Below are 18,754 nucleotides of genomic sequence, written 5' to 3' on the forward strand. Positions count from 1 at the left end.
GTGAGGCTGGAGTAAACTCAGCTGTGGGGGCAGCTCAGGGGTCCAGCACCCATTAGTGTCTGACACCAGGAAGGTAGAGATGTAACTCCAAGTCTTTACAGAAGAAGGGTCCTCCCTGCTCATATTTAAAGATGAATCAGAGTTCTCTGGGCCCCATGTTGTCTGGGGGTGAGCTGTGTAGAGGCTAAGAGGCTGGCCACATGGTTGAGTGTTAATCAGGGAGAGAGGGAGATGTCTGAGCTCAGGCTCCTCAATCACAATGAGGAATCCAGACTGATCACTCCAGAGAAGAGGAGTATAGTGGAGAGATGACCTGAGTGTGTACTTCCTCCTACGCCCACCACCCAAGGGACCCACCCTGGCCCTCAGGGTTCTGCTGCTCATGCACTGGCCCCCCAGCCACCCATCACAGATGCCTGAGGCTGAGCTGCAACCCACTGGACATTTTTGTTGTTGTTCAGTCGCCAGATTGTGTCTGACTCTTGCAACCCCATGGACTACAGCATGCCAGGCTTCCCTGTCCTTTAGTATCTCCCGGAGTTCCTAACCCCAAACAAATTGGTTTGGGCTGACTTCAGCCACTCTTGTGAACTATCTGTTAGGTCATCAGGCAACTTGGAGATTCAGAGCCTAGAGAGTGCAGAGGGTGTAGAGCTTGGGGTGCAAAAGGCTGTGAAACCACCAGAATAGATGTCATAAAGCCTCTGTTCAAACCTCAAGCCTTTGCCATATCGCTGAGCCCTGAGGCCCCAACTCGGACCTGGCAATTGTGCTTTGGCATTTATGTTCCAGCTCACAGCCTGTTGGAAACAACAATTTAGCAGGAGAGAAGCTGCCCAGGGCAGGCAGGGCTGCACAGGAAGAGCTGGGAGAATTGCTACTTATGGTCAGACAGTGCACGAGACATCATTAAAACCAGGCAAAGCAGAAAGGATGCCACAAAGTACAAGTCAAACTGGAGCAAACAGACCTAGAAAATAGGGCAAATCAACCCTCAACCAAGGCACTCTTGGATGGCAACTGAAGATTCAAATGCCTATTGTTGACCTGTCCTTCACTATCTCTCAGAGTTTGCTCAGATTCATGTCCATTGAGTCAGTGATGCTATATAACCATCTCATCATCCTTTTGCCTTCAATCTTTCCCAGTATTGGGGTCTTTTCTAATGAGTTGTCTCTTCACATCAGGTGACCAAAAGATTGGAGCTTCAGCATCAGTCCCTCCAATGAATATTTAGGGTTGATTTCCTTTAGTATTGACTGGTTTGATCTCCTTGCAGTCCAAGGGACTCTCAAGAGTTTTCTCCAGCACTGCAATTCAAAAGCAAAAATTCTTAAGCACTCAGCCTTCTTTATGGTCCAACTCTCACATCCATACATGACTACTGGAAAAAAACATGGTTTTGACTATATGGACCTTTATTGGCAAAGTGATGTCTCTGTTTTTTAATATGCTGCCTAGGTTTGTCATAGCTTTTCTTCCAAGGAGCAGCATCTTCTAATTTCATGGCTGCAGTCACCATCCACAGTGACTTTGGAGCCCAAGAAAATAAAATCTGTCACTGCTTCTGTGTTTCTCCCTCCTACTTGCCATGAAATGATGGGACTGGGTGCCACAATCTTAGGTTTTTGAATGCTGAGTTTTAAGCCAGCTTTTTCACTCTTCTCTCTCATCCTCATCAAGACAGTCTTTAGTTCCCCTTCACTTTCTGGCATTAGAGTGGTGTCATCTGGATATCTGGGTTGTTGCTATTTCTCCTGGCAGTCTTGATTCTAGTTTGTGATTCATCCAACCTGGCATTTCATATGATGTACTCTGCATGTAAGTTAAATAAGTAGGATGACTATATACAATCTTGTTGTACACCTTTCCCAATTTGGAACCTTTCAGTTGCTCCATATCTGGTTCTAACTGTTGCTTCCTGGCCTGCAAACAGGTTTCTCAGGAGGCAGGTAAGATGGTCTGGTATTCCTATGAGGGGACTTTACAAATAGCTGAGAAAAGAAGTGCAAGGCAAGGGAGAGAGGGAAAGATACACCCAACTTAATGCTGAGTTCCTGAGAACAGCAAGGAGATGTAAGAAGGCCTTCTTCAAAAAACAATGCAAAGAAATAGAGGAAAACAAAAGGATAGGAAAGACTACAGAGATGTCATCGAGAAAACAAGATATCAAGGGAACATTTCATGCAAGAGTGGGCATGATAAAGGACAGAAACAGTAAGGACCTAACAGAAGCAGAAGAGATTAAGAAGAGGTGGCAAGAATACACAGAAGAACTATACAAAAAAATTTTTAATGACCTGGATAACCACGATAGTGTGGTCACTTACATAGAGCCAGATATCTGGAGTGCAAAGTCAAGTGGGGCTTAGGAAGCATTACTACCAACAAAGCTAGTGGAAGTGATGGAATTCCGGCTGAGCTAATTAAAATCCTAGAAGATGATGCTGTTAAAGTGCTGCAGTCAATATGTCAGCAGATTTGTAAAACTCAGCAGTGGCCTCAGGACTGTAAAAGGTCAATTTTCATTCCAATCTCAAAGAATGGCAGTGCTAAAGAATGTTCAGACTTCCATACAATTACACTCATTTTACATGCCAGTAAGGTCATGCTCAAAATCCTCCAAGATACGCTTCAGCAGTACATGAACCAAGAACTTCCAGATGTGCACACTGGGTTTAGCAAAGGCAGAGGAACCAGAGATGAAACTACCAACGTCGGTTGGATCATAGAAAAAGCAAGGAAATTCCAGAAAAAACATCTACTTCTTCTTCATTCACTACACTAAAGCCTTGTGGATCACAAAAAGGCTCTGTGAAGAGGATATAAAAGTATTTTGTGACTGTTTCTCTGGATATATCTTTGCTATATTTTCCCAGCAAAAAGGGGGAAAGGTGTTGGGGGCTGCTTCCCCATTGCCCCAAGATTTTGAATAGAGGGCCTTTGGCAGGGAAACTTGGAGAGCTTGGTGCATGGCCCTGCAGTTAGGATCCCTGCAGTCTGCCTCAGCCTGAAGCGTGGGGAAGGCAGGAGCTGTGGCTGCCCCGCTGCTTCCACATGGGGTGGACAGGAGTTGTCAGGGTGAGATTGACCTGTACTCTGGGGTTGGGCAAAGAGTGTGTGGATGTTTTCCTCCTGTGTATGTGTGTGTACTAGGTATGGATCACATGCATGAAAAAGACAGCATGGGGACCCGCCGAGACACTGTCCAGTGGGCCACCTGGAAGGGGCCTGAGGCCTCAGTTGGAAGAGTTGGGAAATGAAGCTCCGGATTCCCAGAAGCCATGGAAGAATGGATTAGGGATGTGATGTGGAGGCAGGGGGCCCTGGGGAGGCCCTTCCAACTGAGCAAACCCCGAGTGGACCATGGGAGCACCCGCAAGGAAGAATCAGACTAAAACTTGTTAGGTCACGAGCTGAGCCACAGCCTTTAAGTCAAAACCTTTCTGGCCTGATTTCTCCTCTTTGGCTCTGCAGGTCCTGGGGAGCAGCAGGATGAGGGGAGTGAGAAGAAAGTAAGTTGATGGTACTCCATCTTCCCAAGGCAGGCCAGCCTGCAGCCAGCCCAGCTGAGGGCAGGAACTGCAGGGAGAAGCCTTAACTTCAAGTGAAGAAAGGCGTGTGGAATAGGACATGGCTCTCGGGGTTATAATTTCTGAATAATATCTATAATATTATTATCTATCAATAATAATACGTCAGAGTTAAAGTGACGGTGGGGTGTTGTCATGGTTTAAATGTAACCAGGACACTCACAGAACAGCCTGAGTCTTAGTTTTGGGGTGAAGGGACAACTATACCCCACTGAACAGGCTGCGCACATCAGTTGCTTGAGACAGTTGCTTTTCGAATCTCACTGCCTGCATCCTTTCTATCCCACGCATTGTTGGTTAGTCGCTAAGTCATGTCCGACTCTTTTGCAACCCCATGGACTGTAGCCCACTAGGCTTACCTGTCTGTGGGATTTTCCAGGCAAGAATACTGGAACAGGCTGCCAGTTCCTTCTCCAGGGGATCTTCCTGACCCAGGGATCAAACCTGCGTCTCCTGCACTGGCAGGTGGATTCTTTACCACTGAGTCATCAGGGAAGCCCCCACGTGTAGCTCACAGTAAATGGAAGATCAGTCCCCTTACTGCTGGCACCTGCAGTCTGGGTCTCCCTTAGGCTTCAGGATGTGCCCTCATGGAAGATTCTGGAGCCCAGAGTTCTGCTTGGACTCCTGGGCCAGCTACTCCCACTACCCTCATGAACTTGTTCTCCGAGGTCACTACCAAAACGCCAGTCCAGTGGGACAGCTCACCTTTCCCATCTCCCTATCCCCATGTGCTTGGGTTTGCCTGGCTCCTTCCCAACCTTCTGCTCCTCTGCTCGCCTCCAGCAACCACGGGGCCCATGGTGAGCAAACACATCTCTATCCTCAAGCTCATCACTGCTAACCCACCATCCTCTGTCATAGTGACCAGTTTGTCCCACAGCACCTTCATCCTTGGTCACCTGCTCATGTGGAAGCTCTTCCTTCTCCCGAGCCCCTGGAGCTGGGGTCAGAACTCAGTGTGTGTTCCTCACTCCTGCACTGCACATGTGCCACTCCCAACAGGGCTGTGCCGACCAGGTCTTGGTCTGTTCTTTGTCCTTCATCATCATCATTTCTTGGAAGTCCTCTCTGACTCCCAGTCTGGGGAACATCCACAATCTCAGCCTGCAGCCCTGTTTATCTCCCTGAAAGTACTTGTCAATTTAGAGCGTGTCTCTCTTAGATATGGAACCTGTATATCTCATTCACATTTTTCTTCCCAGTGATGGGCAGAATCAATGCACTGAGAGTGGAAACTGTGTCTAAACACAATGTTGGAACGAGGAGGTGGGCTGGGGGCAGGGGCAGGGGCAGGGGAAGAGCCTCCAGGCAGAGGGACCAGTAGGCATAGAAGAGTGAACAGCAGTGATGCTTTCAGGGGAGGGCTTGCGGTGGGTGCTCCTGGCGCAGGGTCTGCAGGGAGACGGCGATGCCAGAGGAGATATGGTGGTGAGACTGGCAGCTTAGAGAACCCCTCTGGGGCCAGCATGGGGGTGGATGGGACTGAGGAAGCTGGCACAGAGGTTCAGGCAGAGAAGGGCACCCAGTTGAAAGGATGGAGAGCACAGGGTTTGGGCTGTTCTTACTGAACTGGAAGCATGCAGACCTTTGTGGCTTCCTGTCCCCAGGGTCCCTGCCCCACCTCTGATGCCAAGGTCCAGAATCCTCCACATCAGGGCCCCACGCCCTCGGTGGAACTTCCACTCAGCTCCCAGCACCTGCAAATACTTATCCCTAACACGGAGCTATGGATGAGAAGCAGCCCTGGGTTTGTTCAAATCCTAAAGGGGCCGACTAACCAACGACACCTTCGACTGAGGGAATGAAGCTCTAAAAGTGAGATCTTGAGCTTGAGAATGAAATGCTGATACAGAGGGGCTCTCAGAGCCCAGAGCCCAGTCCACACTGGGAAAGCTGAGTTTTCCATGTGGAAGGAAACCCCCTTTCATGCTGCTGCTTGGACATTCCTGTCTCCTTGGGGTGCTCCCAGGCCCAGGAAGAAACCAGGGCACATGGTGTTATTCTTCTGGCTGGCACCAACCTGGCTACTTGCAAGTTCTTCCTGAAAAACCTCTCAGCAGCCAACCTTCCTGCTGAGAACTTCCTCTTCCAGAACAACAGGAGGTAAAGACTAATATCTACCAGCACAAGGCAGAAGATCTGTGTAGCTCACAACCCCAATACAATCACAATTTTGTATTAACTGAATGAGCTGGTTTTCTCATCACTATTTTACAGGTGAGAGGCTGAGGTTCATTGGTGACGTCCTGTAACTGTGGCTTGTTTGGGTTCTGAATTCAGGCCTGACTGACTCTAAAAGCTGGGCTGCATCACACAACCCTTTTGTCCTAGTCCTGTGTCTACAGGGAGAGAGATGAGATTTATCCATTCTCACGGTGGGTAGGAAACTGCTTCATTTTTTCCCTTCCTTTAGGGGCTCTCAGAGGGGACAGGAGCCCCCCCCGGGTCTGGGTCCTGATTCCAGAGACCTGTCAGCCCCCTTCCTGCCACCTCAGCCCCCAGCCACCCTTCTTTCCCTGGCCACCTCTGCCCCTCTCCTGCCAGTGTCCTAGCCCTAAGCCCACGTGGTCTGGTGATGCTATTGTTTTTTCACATGCTCCTCTAAATTCAAATTCAATTGCAATTCCATTTAACTGATCCCAGTCACTCACTGAGCACACTCCGGGCCAGGCCCTCTGTCCGGGCTGTCCCATCACACAACTCCAGGGGGCACCATTCCCAAGAATGCCCCACTACCTGGGGCAGTGGCTGTGCTCTGCATTGGGCAGAGAGAGGAAAGCAGGCCTGATCCTGGAGGAGGGGCTGTGATGGAGGAGAAAATGACGCCGCCTGTGCAGGACAAGGGAGGCACTAAACTCTTCATGGGGCCTCCTGCCCCAGCCACCAAAGGGCCAAGTCATTTGGACTGCACCCAGGTCCAGATCACACCTACTCCCGGGTCCCAGGTAGGATGGGGGCTCATGTGGACAGACCGGAGGCTTAATTACAGGAAGAAAGTATTGCCATCTATATAGGGGGGTAAGACTGAGAAAGATGATGACAGAGACCCAGGGATGGAGAAAGGAGAGGAAAGAAAAAGAAGGAAGTAAAAACACTCATCACTAAATGATCCCTGTCAGACCCCTACCTGCACAGCGCAGCCTGGAACCTCCAGAGCTCAGTAGCTCGGCCTCACCTCTGGGCAGAAGCTCCCAAGTCTGATGTGACTCTGACCTGGCTTCTGACAACTCAAGTCCAGGACCTAGACCAGCCTGGCTCCTCCCCCTGGTGATGAAATCTCACTCCAGCCCACTGGGCCCAGGGTTCTGAGGGACAGTGCCTGTCCTTACTTCCTGATGTTGAACTTGAGAAAGAGATCTTGTCCTGGACTTGGGGCTCTCCCCACCCCCAGGGTCAGATCTGAAGCCTGCAGCTCAGAGTTAGCCGCTGCGGCTGCCATTGTCCGCACATGCCTAGTAAACAGGTTTCTTAAGAGGCGGGGTGGGGCCAACACTTGGTAACTGGGGCTTTGTCTGGAGCGTGAAAGAAGGTCTTGGCGTGGGGCCACAGGTGTGATTGGCACATGTTTGTGCTGTTCCCTGAGCTCCCGGGGGGAGTCCCACATCCGTGAAGTAGCTGAGCCAAGACTTGGAGTCAGAGTATGAGTCCTGGTTCTGCTGCTCACTAGCTTACCTGTGAGGGGAGAATCATTTAACCCACCAAGGCTAAGATTTTGCATCTGCAAAGTGAGGCAATAATATGTACCTCTTAAAGAGTTAGGATTATTAAGTGAGATAATGTGTATTCAATGAGATGTTGCAATGGGACAGTTTCTATCTCAATTTTTGCTGAGGTCCAATGGGTGAGGACAATATAATAGGTGCCGAATATCCTCCCTGGAATTCTAAAAGTGAGTCAGGACACCCGGGGAGTCATGCCATGGGGACCATGGCAACAGCTAAGCCCAGGGCACCTGCTGCCTGAGCCACAGACACTCCCTTGGCACTGAACACTCACCCTGAGTCCTCACTTGCCCTGGCACTCTTGGCCTGTGACTGAGCCCAGCTGACTGGCCCTTTCCTGCAGGAGGTGTGGCTCAAATAATGGCATTTTTGGCTGGAGGACACTCCATGGGCCAGCCAAAACTTTGTTCGAACTGAGCTAGAATCCCGTGGCATTTGCTTTGCAAAAAGCTGTTGGAGTGACCTGGTGACCCTTCCCACTTCCCCTTCAGCAAGGGGTGGAGGCGGCCTCTTTCACCCTCTAGTGAAAATGAGAGAGAAGAGTTTTGGAGGGTCTGTGAAGAACTGTATGTGTGTCCAAGATGGTCTAGGCTGGGGGCATTGAGAAAGGAGGAGAGACACCAGCAGGATAGGCCAGGGTCTGGAGCGTGAAAGCTGGACAGCTCCCACTGTCAGGAGACTGCAGAGGATTCCTCCTCAGGCACACGGGGCTAGGATGGGTGTTTAAGGCCTTGGCTGCCTAGCCCTTGACCTTCCTGCTCCTCCAGGGGGTTCCCTTCCTCCCCTCCTCTCCTCAGGCTGCTCTTCACTGCCTTTCTAGTGGCCAGGTTGGGGGGCCATGTGCTCCCCATCAGAGCACTGACCACTCTGGGCTGTTCCTGGCTATGTCCCCAGCTAGGGTGACAACAGCTCTGATGGGCCCCTGTGAGCTAAGACCCTGAGCAGCCTGGGGGCTCCCCAAGGACTCAGTGCAAGGACCAGTGAAAGCAAATTCGAGTCCTTGCTCAGAGAATTCCAGGCGCTGTCCAAGGTCAGGAGGCAAGAGAGCGGGGGAGCAAGGCTTGAGCACAGTATCCCGACCTCTAAGCTGGACTTCCTCCTGCACTGGGCTCTAAGAGACTCTCCAGCCCATTCCCACTGCTCCAGTCCCCAGCTAGGCCCCACGCCTGCCAGACTGGACCAGGCCCCTCACCTGGATTTCATTTTGCAGCTAGAAGCCTGATCACATGTGAGGAGCTGTCAGAGTTATGTGCCAACAACTGGAAAGAAGGAGTCTCACCGAGGGAGAGATTTGCTCCTTGTAAGGCATCACCAACTCAATGGACGTGAATCTGAGCAAACGTCAGGAGATAATTAAATGAGGAGGAAGCCTGTCTTGCTGTAGTCCATGGGGTTGCAAGGAGTCAGATACAACTTAGCTACTAAACAGCAACAAGAAGGCGTGTGATGCTTGCTCTGTTAGACTCCATAGTGTGAAGCTTAGCCTCTGACATTCTGGTTGGTCTGCAGCATTTACCCCTCCTCCCCTTTTCCTGTGGAACTTTTCTCTGAAAGTTTACCTGCTTCGGTAGGGCTCCTGGCTCCCCTATGCTGATGCTGGCAAATGTGATGCGGGAAAAAATTGCCTTTGTATCATGCAGCAAATGGAAGTGTACCATATCTCAGTGGTCTCACCAAGACTGTTAGGTTTCAGGAAAGCCATCTGTCCTAGGAGGGCTTTCTAAGCCATCACTGACCCCAATCAGTCATTGATCAATAAGTGATCAATCAATCAGTCATCAATTAGCTTTAAATTACCATCATTCACCAAGTTTCTACTGTGTATCCAACCCTGTGCTTGGCCCGTGATTGGCAGAAATAAAGCAGATCTTAGATGCCTTCCTTTAAGGAAATTCAACTGAAGAGCTCAGAGGTGGGGACAGAGAAAAGGATGAGGGATTTGAAGTAAGACGGGTAGGTCTGAATGACAGCACTTCAGCTTATTAACTGCGTGACTGTGGACAAGTGAATTCACTTCTTTTAGGCTTAGTGTTCAGGATCCCTGGCTTGCTTGTGAATACTAAAGAAAGGCTAGAAAACACTTTGCCCAGTTCTGCATCCATGGGAAATGCTCTGTTGGTGGTGTCAAATGCAGGATGAATGCACACAACGATAACTATTTAAACTGAGGTAGGGATTTAGAGAAGGGAGATAGTCATGTGTGAATTATAAGGTCTACGCTTTATAATTCCCTCTTTAAAAAGAGGGTAATTCAGACTGGGATCAGTCCGGGCATGGGCCCCTGCAACATACTTTTCAGAATGTGAAGTTCAACAGATGACCACAGGGGGAAGACATAGGACACATTTTAGCATCTTCATTCCACCATCCTGGGCAGAGAAACCAATGCTGTTGTTCAGTCGCTCAGCTCAGCAACTCAGCTCAGTCTCAGCACAGAGACTGTCTGACTCTTTGCCACCCCATGGGCTGCAGCACATAAGGCCTCCCCATCCTTCACCATCTCTCAGAGCTTGCTCAAACTCATGTCCATTGAGTCAGTGATGCCATTCAACCATCTCATCCTCTGTTGTCCCCTTCTCTTTCAATCTTGCCCAGCATCAGGGTCTTTTTCAATGAGTCAGCTGTTCGCATCTGGTGGCCAAAATACTGGAGCTTCAGCTTCAGCATCAGTCCTTCCAATGAATATTCAGAGTTGATTTCCTTTACAATTGACTGGTTTGATCTTCTTGCAATCCAAGAGACTTCTTTAACACCACAGTTCAAAAGCATCAATTCTTTGGCACTCAGCCTTCTTCATGGTCCAACTCTAGCATCCATACATGACTACTGGAAAAACCATAGCTTTGACTAGTTGGACCTTTGTTGGCAAAGTAATGTCTCTGCTTTTTAATATGCTGTCTAGGTTGGTCACAGCTTTTCTTCCAAGGAGCAAGTGTCTTTTAATTTCATGGCTGTAGTCACTATCTGCAGTGATTTTGGAGCCCAAGAAAATAAAGTCTGTCACTGTTTTCATTGTTTTCCCATTTGGCATGAAGTGATGGGACCAGATGCTATGATCTTAGTTTTTTGAATGTTGAGTTTTAAGCCAACTTTTTCATTCTCTTTCACTTTCATCAAGAGGCTCTAAAGTTCTAATAGGTGAGGAGCCAATAGGTGAGAATTCTTTCTTCACTCTCTCTCATACCCATGTTATAATCAAGACTAAACTCCCATAGACAATATCTGTAGATAGATGAGGGATTCATGGGGTTTTTCAATTGCAGCAAGATGTCAAAAGTTCTCTGAGACATTCCTGGCATATAGGAGTCAGTGTGTCAGAGAAGTATCTCAATATTTCTCTGATTTTTTCATTTTCTGGTCAACTCTCTCAATATTTCTCTAAACTATGTAAATATCTAGAGTTTTCTGTATTTCTCTGAAACTTTTGGGACACCAATTATCTCCCTGAAATATTCTGAAACTCCTCAAAATGCTGACTTTCTGTAAGTCTCTAAAATTAAAAATCTCTATGTTGTTGTTGTTGTTCAGCTGTTAAGTCATGTCTAACTCTTTGGGACCCCATGAATTGCTGCACGCCAGTCTTCGGGAGCTGATGATGGACAGGGAAGGCTGGCATGTGGCAGTCCATGGGGTTGCAAAGAGTCAGATGTGACTGAGCGACTGAACTGAACTGAAGTAGGTGATTCCATCCAACTATCTCATCCTCTGTCATCTCCTTCTCCTCCTGCCCTCAATCTTTCTCAGCATCAGGGTCTTTTCCAATGAGTCAGCTCTTCTCATCAGGGGGGTCTTTTTCTGACCATCTCTACACTTTGTGGCAGCTGTCTACCACAGCTTGTTATCATTTCATAAATGGATATGGGACAAAAAATAGGTGCTGTTTGGGACAAACTTTAGGAATTTGCTCTTTCTAGTTCTGTGCTACAACTGTCTTGGTTTAGAAGAAAGTGGAGATCAGATATCTTCCCACAGGGAAGTTTCAGTTAGAACTGGAACCAGAGAAAAGAGCCGGGCATTTGGAGTCAGTCAAACCTGGATTTGATTCCCTGTTCCTCATCTTACTATTTGTGTGACCTTGGCAAACTGCTTCTCCCACTCCAAGTCTCTTTTCTAACATAGTGAAACTAGTCCTGCAGATCTCGAGATTGTTGTAAGAATTAGCAGCCATAAGAGGCAGTCAAGTATAAAGTGCCAGGTGAACGCCCGTGACCATCCTAAGTGAGTCTGGAGGTCAGAGAGATTCATGTATATGTTCCATTAGCCCTTGCTGTGGAAAGGAAGCATTCAGAGTCCACTGCATTTAAGACATTGCTTGTGTGAGTCCACAACACTGCCTCCTCTACCGATTCTGTGAGCTGTGGGAAAGAATTAGTCTTTCCCAGCTTTACTGATGTATAATTTCTACTCTGTCATGGCGTATGGTCCTCTTCATGTGCTTTGAATTTAGTTTGCTAGTATTTTGTTGGGAATTTTTGCATTCATGTTCATCGGGGATATCAGCCTATAATTTTTTATTATTGCAGTGACCTTGCCTGGCTCTGGTATTAAGGTAAATGCAAGCCTTGAAGAATGAGTTTATAAGTGTTCCCTTCTCTTTGATTTTTGGGAAGAGTTTAGAAGGGTTTGGCATTAATTATTCTTTAAATATTTGGTAGAATTTACCAGTGAGGTCATTTCATTCTAGGGTTTTCTTTGTTGGGAGATCTTGGTTTATTGATTCAATCCCCTTACTCATTATTGATGTGCTCTAGTTTTTTGGTTTCTTCCTAATTTAGGCTTTGTAGGTTGTATATTTCTAGGAGTTCATTCATTTCTTCTAGGTTATCCAATTTTTTAGCATGTAATTGTTCATAGAAACCTCATGATCTTTTATATTTTTGTGGTATCAGTTGTAATGTCTCCTCTTTCATTTATGATTTTATTTGAGTCTTCTCTCTCTTTTTAGCTTTTCTAGCTAAAACTTTATTAAGTCTGTTATCCTTTCAAAAACCCAACTCAGTTTTGTTGATATTTTCTGTTGTATTTCTTGTCTCTATTTCATTTATTTCTGCTCTAATGTTCATTATTTCCTTCCTTATAATAACTTTGGGTTTATTTTGTTCTTCTTTTTCTAGTTACTTGAGGTATAACATTAGATTGTTTTTTGGGTTTTTTTTTTTTTTTTTTTCCTTAACAGAGGTGTTTTCGGGCTTCCCTGGTGGCTCAGTGGTAAAGAATTCGCCTGCAATGCAGGAGACATGGTTTTGATCCCTGAATCGGAAAGATCCCAGGAGAAGGAAATGGCAATCCACTCCAAATTCTTGCCTGGGAAATCCCGTGGACAGAAGATCCTGGCGGGCTACAGTCCATGGGGTTGCAAAGAGTCAGAATGTGATTTAGGGACTAAACAGCAATAAGGCATTTATCACTATGAGTTCCTTACTTTGAATACGCAATGTCAAGCGTTGAACACAAGGTGGAGCAATAGAGCAGATTTCAGCATATTCCCATTGCTGTTTACCTTTGAATAATGAGAAGTAGAGACGTTGGTGGGAGAAGGCAGTGGCAACCCACTTCAGTACTCTTGCCTGGAAAATCCCATGGATGGAGGAGCCTGGCAAGCTGCAGTCCATGGGGTCGTGAAGAGTCAGACACGACTGAGCGACTTCATTTTCACTTTCATGCATTGGAGAAGGAAATGGCAACCCACTCCAGTGTTCTTGCCTGGAGAATCCCAGGGACAGAGGAGCCTGGTGGGCTGCCATCTGTGGGGTCACACAAAGTCGGACACGACTGAAGCGACTTAGCAGCAGCAGCAGCAGAGACATTGGTGGGCTACAGACCACAACTTGCAAGGAGTTGGACATGGACTTAGCAACTGAACAACAACAACAAAGAGATTTTGCTGGCACTTCAGATACTATTTTATGTGTGATCCCATCTGCTTGCAGTGTCTAGCATCAACGAGGATTATGTGGGCAGCTGGAAATCCGAGCTGTTGCTGGATAATATGTCTCTGTATTTAACATTTAGACTTGTGTGGTCCAATAGAACTTTCTGCTATGATGGAAATATTCCAAACATGTGCTGTTCAAAATGGTAGCTACTAACCACATATGGCTATTGAACCCTTGAAATGTGACAAATACAAATGAGGAACAAAATTTTTAATTAAATTTAATGATAATTAACTTGTAAATAGCTACCTATGGATAGTGAGTTCTGGATTGGACAGCACAGAGTTTTAGGCGACTTCAGTTTATCTAATAATGAATGAACACTCTCCACCCCAGGCTCTTTATAGGACTGAGCCAAGATGAATTAGTGAGGTTGTCTCCCAAGGAGCTCATAGAGGAGGAGGTAGGAAGTGGGGGAGGAAGCAAAGATGAAGTCATAAACACTACTATATAAAAGGAAACCTAATTACTACAGTTGTTGTAGTTGCTAACTGGTGCCCTACTCTTTTTGCGACCCCATGGGCTGTAGCCTGCCAGGATCCTCTGTCTGTGGGATTTCCCAGGCAAGAATATTAGAGTGGGTTGCCATTTCCTTCTCCAGGAGATCTTCCAGGCCCAGGGTTCGAACCCACATCTCCTGCATTAGTAGGCGGATTCTTTACCAGTGAGCCACCAGGAAAGCCCCTTTTGAGGGCCTACTCATCAGCAAAACAGCCTGTAGTGTGGTTTCATCCTTAGGGCATACATATGAGATTTTTCAGGTGAAGAAACCAAAGCACAGAGTGACCAAATGGCTTATTTGTGACAATTCAGATGTCAACTTATGTGGGCGTCTTACTCTAAAATCTTTGTATAATACCTATGAGGAGCTTAAAAGAGGACTTCATCACATAGAGTGGGGATACTATTCAAGCTTTCTAAAGAAGGTTGGATTTCAGCTGGCAAGAAGAATAAGTAGGGTTTGAGTTGAAAAGGAGAGAAGACAAAGTCCAAGCAGAAGGGTAGTATAAGTCAGTGAGGCAAGAAATCCTGGAGGCATATTCTGCACATTAGCATTGCACTTAACCAAAATCCTGGGAGGGAGCAACTAGCCTCTCCTTTGTAACAGGTTTGGCTGAGTCAGGAGGGGATTGTTCCCTGACTAGAGGAGTCCGTGCTTATAGGGAAATTGAGAGGATGTGGTCTACTGGAACAACATCATCTCAAACCACTGGTCTGTGAAATCGACTAGAGAGCACCCATGGGGGCTAGAGGGATATAGTGCCCGGGGGGAGGACCAGCAAGGGCAGGAGAGACGGTGTCTCCCTTTAAAGTGGACAAATGCATGGGGTGCAAACATACACCCACGTACATTTAAACATCAGCAGAAAATCCCAGCTTCTTAAAGATGAATTGTGGATACCAGGACAAAGACATGGTGAATGATGGGAGCTATGAAGTTCAAGTCCTGTTAGACTCACTCCTTTGCCTGTATTTTCAGGATTCACCCATCAACAAATATAAGAGAAACTACTGATCAAATAATCAACTTCTTTGGCATCAGTTATGTGGTGGGATCAGCAGACAAAGTTTTTCATGTTGTTGTGGTTGTTCAGTCACTAAGTGGTGTCCAACCCTTTGCAGCCCCATAGACTGCAGCACTGTAGACTCTCCCGTCCTTTACTAGCCCCTGGAGTTTGCTCAAACTCATGTCCATTGAGTTGGTGATGCTATCTTACCATCTCATTCTCTGCTGACGCCTTCTCCTTTTCCCTTCAATCTTTCCCAGCATCAGGGTCTTTTCCATTGAGTCAGCTCTTCGCCTCAGGTGGGCAGAATACTGAAGCTTCAGCGTTAGGATCAGTCCTTCCAATGGGTGTTCACGGTTGATTTCCTTTAGGGTTAAATAGTTTGATCTCCTTGAGGTCCAAGGGACTCTCAAGAGTCTTCTCCAGCATCACAATTCGAAAACATTTTCATACTTTGATTTCAAAAAGATATTTCCCCAAATCTCTTGGAGACACATGGTATGTCTGATGGACTTGTGATGGTTTATGCCACTATGACAACCTTGAGGCAGGTCTCTATCACTTAACCGTGCAGCTCTTTTCTTGGCCATGTTCCTAACAAATGTATTTCATGATCTAAATAAAGACATTGGCTAAAGGGTTATCCTGTTTGGTAAAAAGAATTAAACTTCTATTCAGAGAATCAAAAGCCAAGATGTTATCATATTCTATAATTGATTTGATTCTACCAAGATTATATTTAATTATGAGAGCTGTAAAGTCTAGCATTTAGCCCCAGGAAAAGCAATTTGAAAAGGAAAGGAATGTTTGATTTGGTAATGGCAATCTCAGCCTAACTTTTTTAGCACTTGCTTTGGGGATCTCATGATGAACAAATCACTGCTCTCACTGATCGCACATTCCCCATATCAGAGCTGGATAGGGTCATGTTTACACTTGCTACTTAAATGGGGACTTCAGAGTCTATAGTGATTTATGGCCTGATGCTGGGAAAGATTGAGGGCAGGAGGAGAAAGGGGCAACAGAGGATGAGATGATTTGATGGCATCATTGACTCAGTGGACATGAGTTGGAGCAAACTCTGGGAGATAGTGAAGGACGGGGAGCCTGGCGTGCTGCAGTCCCTGGGGCTGCAAAGAGTCAGACATAACTCAGTTACTGAACAAGGAAAACAGCAATGGTGTGAAGAGTGGAGGCCTGGCTATGGATAAACCCAGTGCTAGCCTGGCTTTTCTGTGGAAGTACAGAGTATTTCTTTAAAAACTCGTTTAAGATTTTTAAGTTAAAAAATTAAATGTGATGGGAGTGTGGGGGTAGGGGAAGGTGATTGTCCTGTGACATTTTTTCCTTAAATGCAGATCTCTGCTTAGAGAAATGAACTGTGAAAGCCAGGGTTTATCTGTCAGGCTCAGTCCTGAGGGGTGTCTCCCCAAAGCAGCACTGGAGGGGCAAAACCCCATGCAGACAGCGGAAAACACCCTGAGCTGCTTGAGTGTGGGGTCAAGTCCTCATCTCAGTTCTGTCTGGCCCCAGGGTGTGGCCTGAGCAGGGCCGAGGAAGCATGTTTTTAAGTGACTTAAGTGCTTGCAGCTCCACTGACCTGGCTTTACCTCCCTCCTCCAATTGTTCTCTGCGCTAAAACCAAAAAGACCTTTTCAGATGTATCTCTGAGCACATTAGAAGCACATGCTTAGAACCTACCAGGAATGTCAGCACTGTTTACTGCTGCCTGCGTGGTCTACCCCACGGCTTCATTTGCCCCCAAACTCCTTCCCTTTCACTCTCCACACTCCACTCACTGTGGTCTTTTGTCTCCTGGCAACAACCTGAGCGGCCTCCCACTGCAGGGCCTTTGCACATGCTGCCACCTTTGTCCATTGAGCATCCCTGTACCCATCCATTGCTTTGTTCCCTCATAGATTTGTATTGTTGTTATTCAGTCACCAAGTTGTGTCCAGCTCTTCGCAACCCCATGGACTGAGGCAAGCCAGGCTTCCCTGTCCTTCACTATCTCCCAGAGTTTGCTCCAACTCATGTCCATTGAGTCAATGATGCCATCCAACTATCTCATCCTCTGTTGCCCATTTCTTCTCCTGCCCTCAATCTTTCCCAGCATCAGGATCTGTAGATTCATTTACTTCCCATAAACTCTGGAGATAAGGGATTGGCTTGATTCTTCTCATCATAATGCCAGACACATAGTCAATAACTACAATAATTGTTTAAAGCATGACTGAACTTTCTAGAGTGAAAGACTTTCATGCTATCAGATTTTGCTTCTAGGAAACCACATCAATTCCTTGTGACATGTGACATACTGACACTGATGTGTCATTATCTATCTTCCGTTGCTCTTCCCTTTTAATTTTTCAGGGTGGGGTGGGGTGAAACTTTGAATTATGGTTGGGAAGGCTTAGGCATTGGCAAAGGGCCAATGAGTAGGTGGGGGAGATGGAAAAGCTTTTGGTGTATGAGGCAAAGTAGGAGGGAGGAATTTTTCCGGGCTGTCCTGAGGAGCCATCTACTTTCTCAATGACTATGTTATCTCGCTTGGAAACAAACTGAGATCATTCTGTCATTTTTGAGATTGCACCCAAGTACAAATGACAGGCTGGGTGAAGCACAAGCTAGAATCAAGATTATTGGGAGAAATTTCAATAACCTGTGATATGCAGATAACATCACCCTTATGTCAAAAAGCGAAGAAGAACTAAAGAGCCTCTTAATGACAGTGAAAGAGGAGAGTGCAAAAGTTGGCTTAAAGCTCAACATTCAAAAACTGAAGATCATGGTATCCAGTCCCATCACTTCATAGCAAACAGATGGGGAAGCAATGGAAACACTGACAGACTTTATTTTCTTGGGCTGCAAAATCACTGTGGGCAGTGACCACAGCCATGAAATTAAAAGCTGCTTGCTCCTTGGAAGAAAACAATGACAAGTCTAGACATCATATTAAAAAGCAGAGACATTACTTTGTCTGCAAAGGTCCATATATTCAAAGCTATGGTTTTTCCAGTAAGTCATGAATGGATGGGAGAGCTACACAATAAGAAAGAGTATGACAGAGGATGAGATGGTTGGATGGCATCACCAACTCGATGGACATGAGTTTGAGCAAGCTCTGGGAGATTGTGAAGGACAGGGAAGCCTGGTGCGCCGTAGTTCATGGAGTTGCAAAGAGTCGGATACGACTGAGTGACTGAACAAAAACAACAACTGCATTTTGGACTCCTGTTGACTATGAGGGCTATTCCATTTCTTCTAAAGATTCTTGCCCATAATAGTAGATATAACGGTCATCTGAATTAAATTCACCCGTACCCATCCATTTTAGTTCTCTGATTCCTAAGATGGTGATGCTCACTCTCGCCATGTCCTGCTTCACCACATCCAATTCACCTTGATTCATGGACCTAACATTCCAGTTTTCTATACAATAACGTTCTTTACAGCACTGGACTTTACTCTCACCAGCAGACACATCCACAACTGAGTGATGTTTCCGCTTTGGCCCAGCAGCTTCATTCTTTCTGGAGCTATTAATAACTGCCTTCTGCTCTTCCTCAGTAGCATGCTGGACATCTTCTGACCTGGGGGACTCATCTTTCAATGTAATATCTTTTTGCCTTTTTGGTTTTTAGTGTTCACAGTGTTGTCATAGCAAGAATACTGGAGTGGTTTGCCATTCCCTCATACAGTGGACCTCATTTTGTCAGAACTCTCCACGGTGACCCATCCATCTTGGGTGACCCTACATGGCACGGCTTATAGCTTCATTGAGTTATGCAAGCCCCTTAGCCACAACGAGGTTGTGATCAATGAAGAGATCCAAGTCTATGCCCCAACCACTGATGCCAAAGAAGCTGAAGTTGACCAGTTCTGTGAAGACCTACAAGGCCTTCTGGAACTAACACCAAAAAAAGAGATGTCCTTTTCATCATAGGGGATTGGAATGCAAAAATAGAAAGTCAAGAATACCTGGAGTAACA

General features: G+C 46.5%; 1 protein-coding gene across 9 annotated transcripts in view; it reads left to right on the forward strand.

Annotated features, from left to right (window-relative positions):
- The window catches only part of LOC145504416 (selection and upkeep of intraepithelial T-cells protein 7-like), a 74,499-nt gene that overhangs the window by 19,152 nt on the left and 36,593 nt on the right, over positions 1-18,754 (forward strand). The window lies entirely within an intron of this gene.

The sequence above is a fragment of the Giraffa tippelskirchi genome, chromosome 5 (genome assembly GCF_054371585.1).
Source record: "Giraffa tippelskirchi isolate mGirTip1 chromosome 5, T2T-mGirTip1v1.2.pri, whole genome shotgun sequence".
NCBI classification, from domain to species: domain Eukaryota; kingdom Metazoa; phylum Chordata; class Mammalia; order Artiodactyla; family Giraffidae; genus Giraffa; species Giraffa tippelskirchi.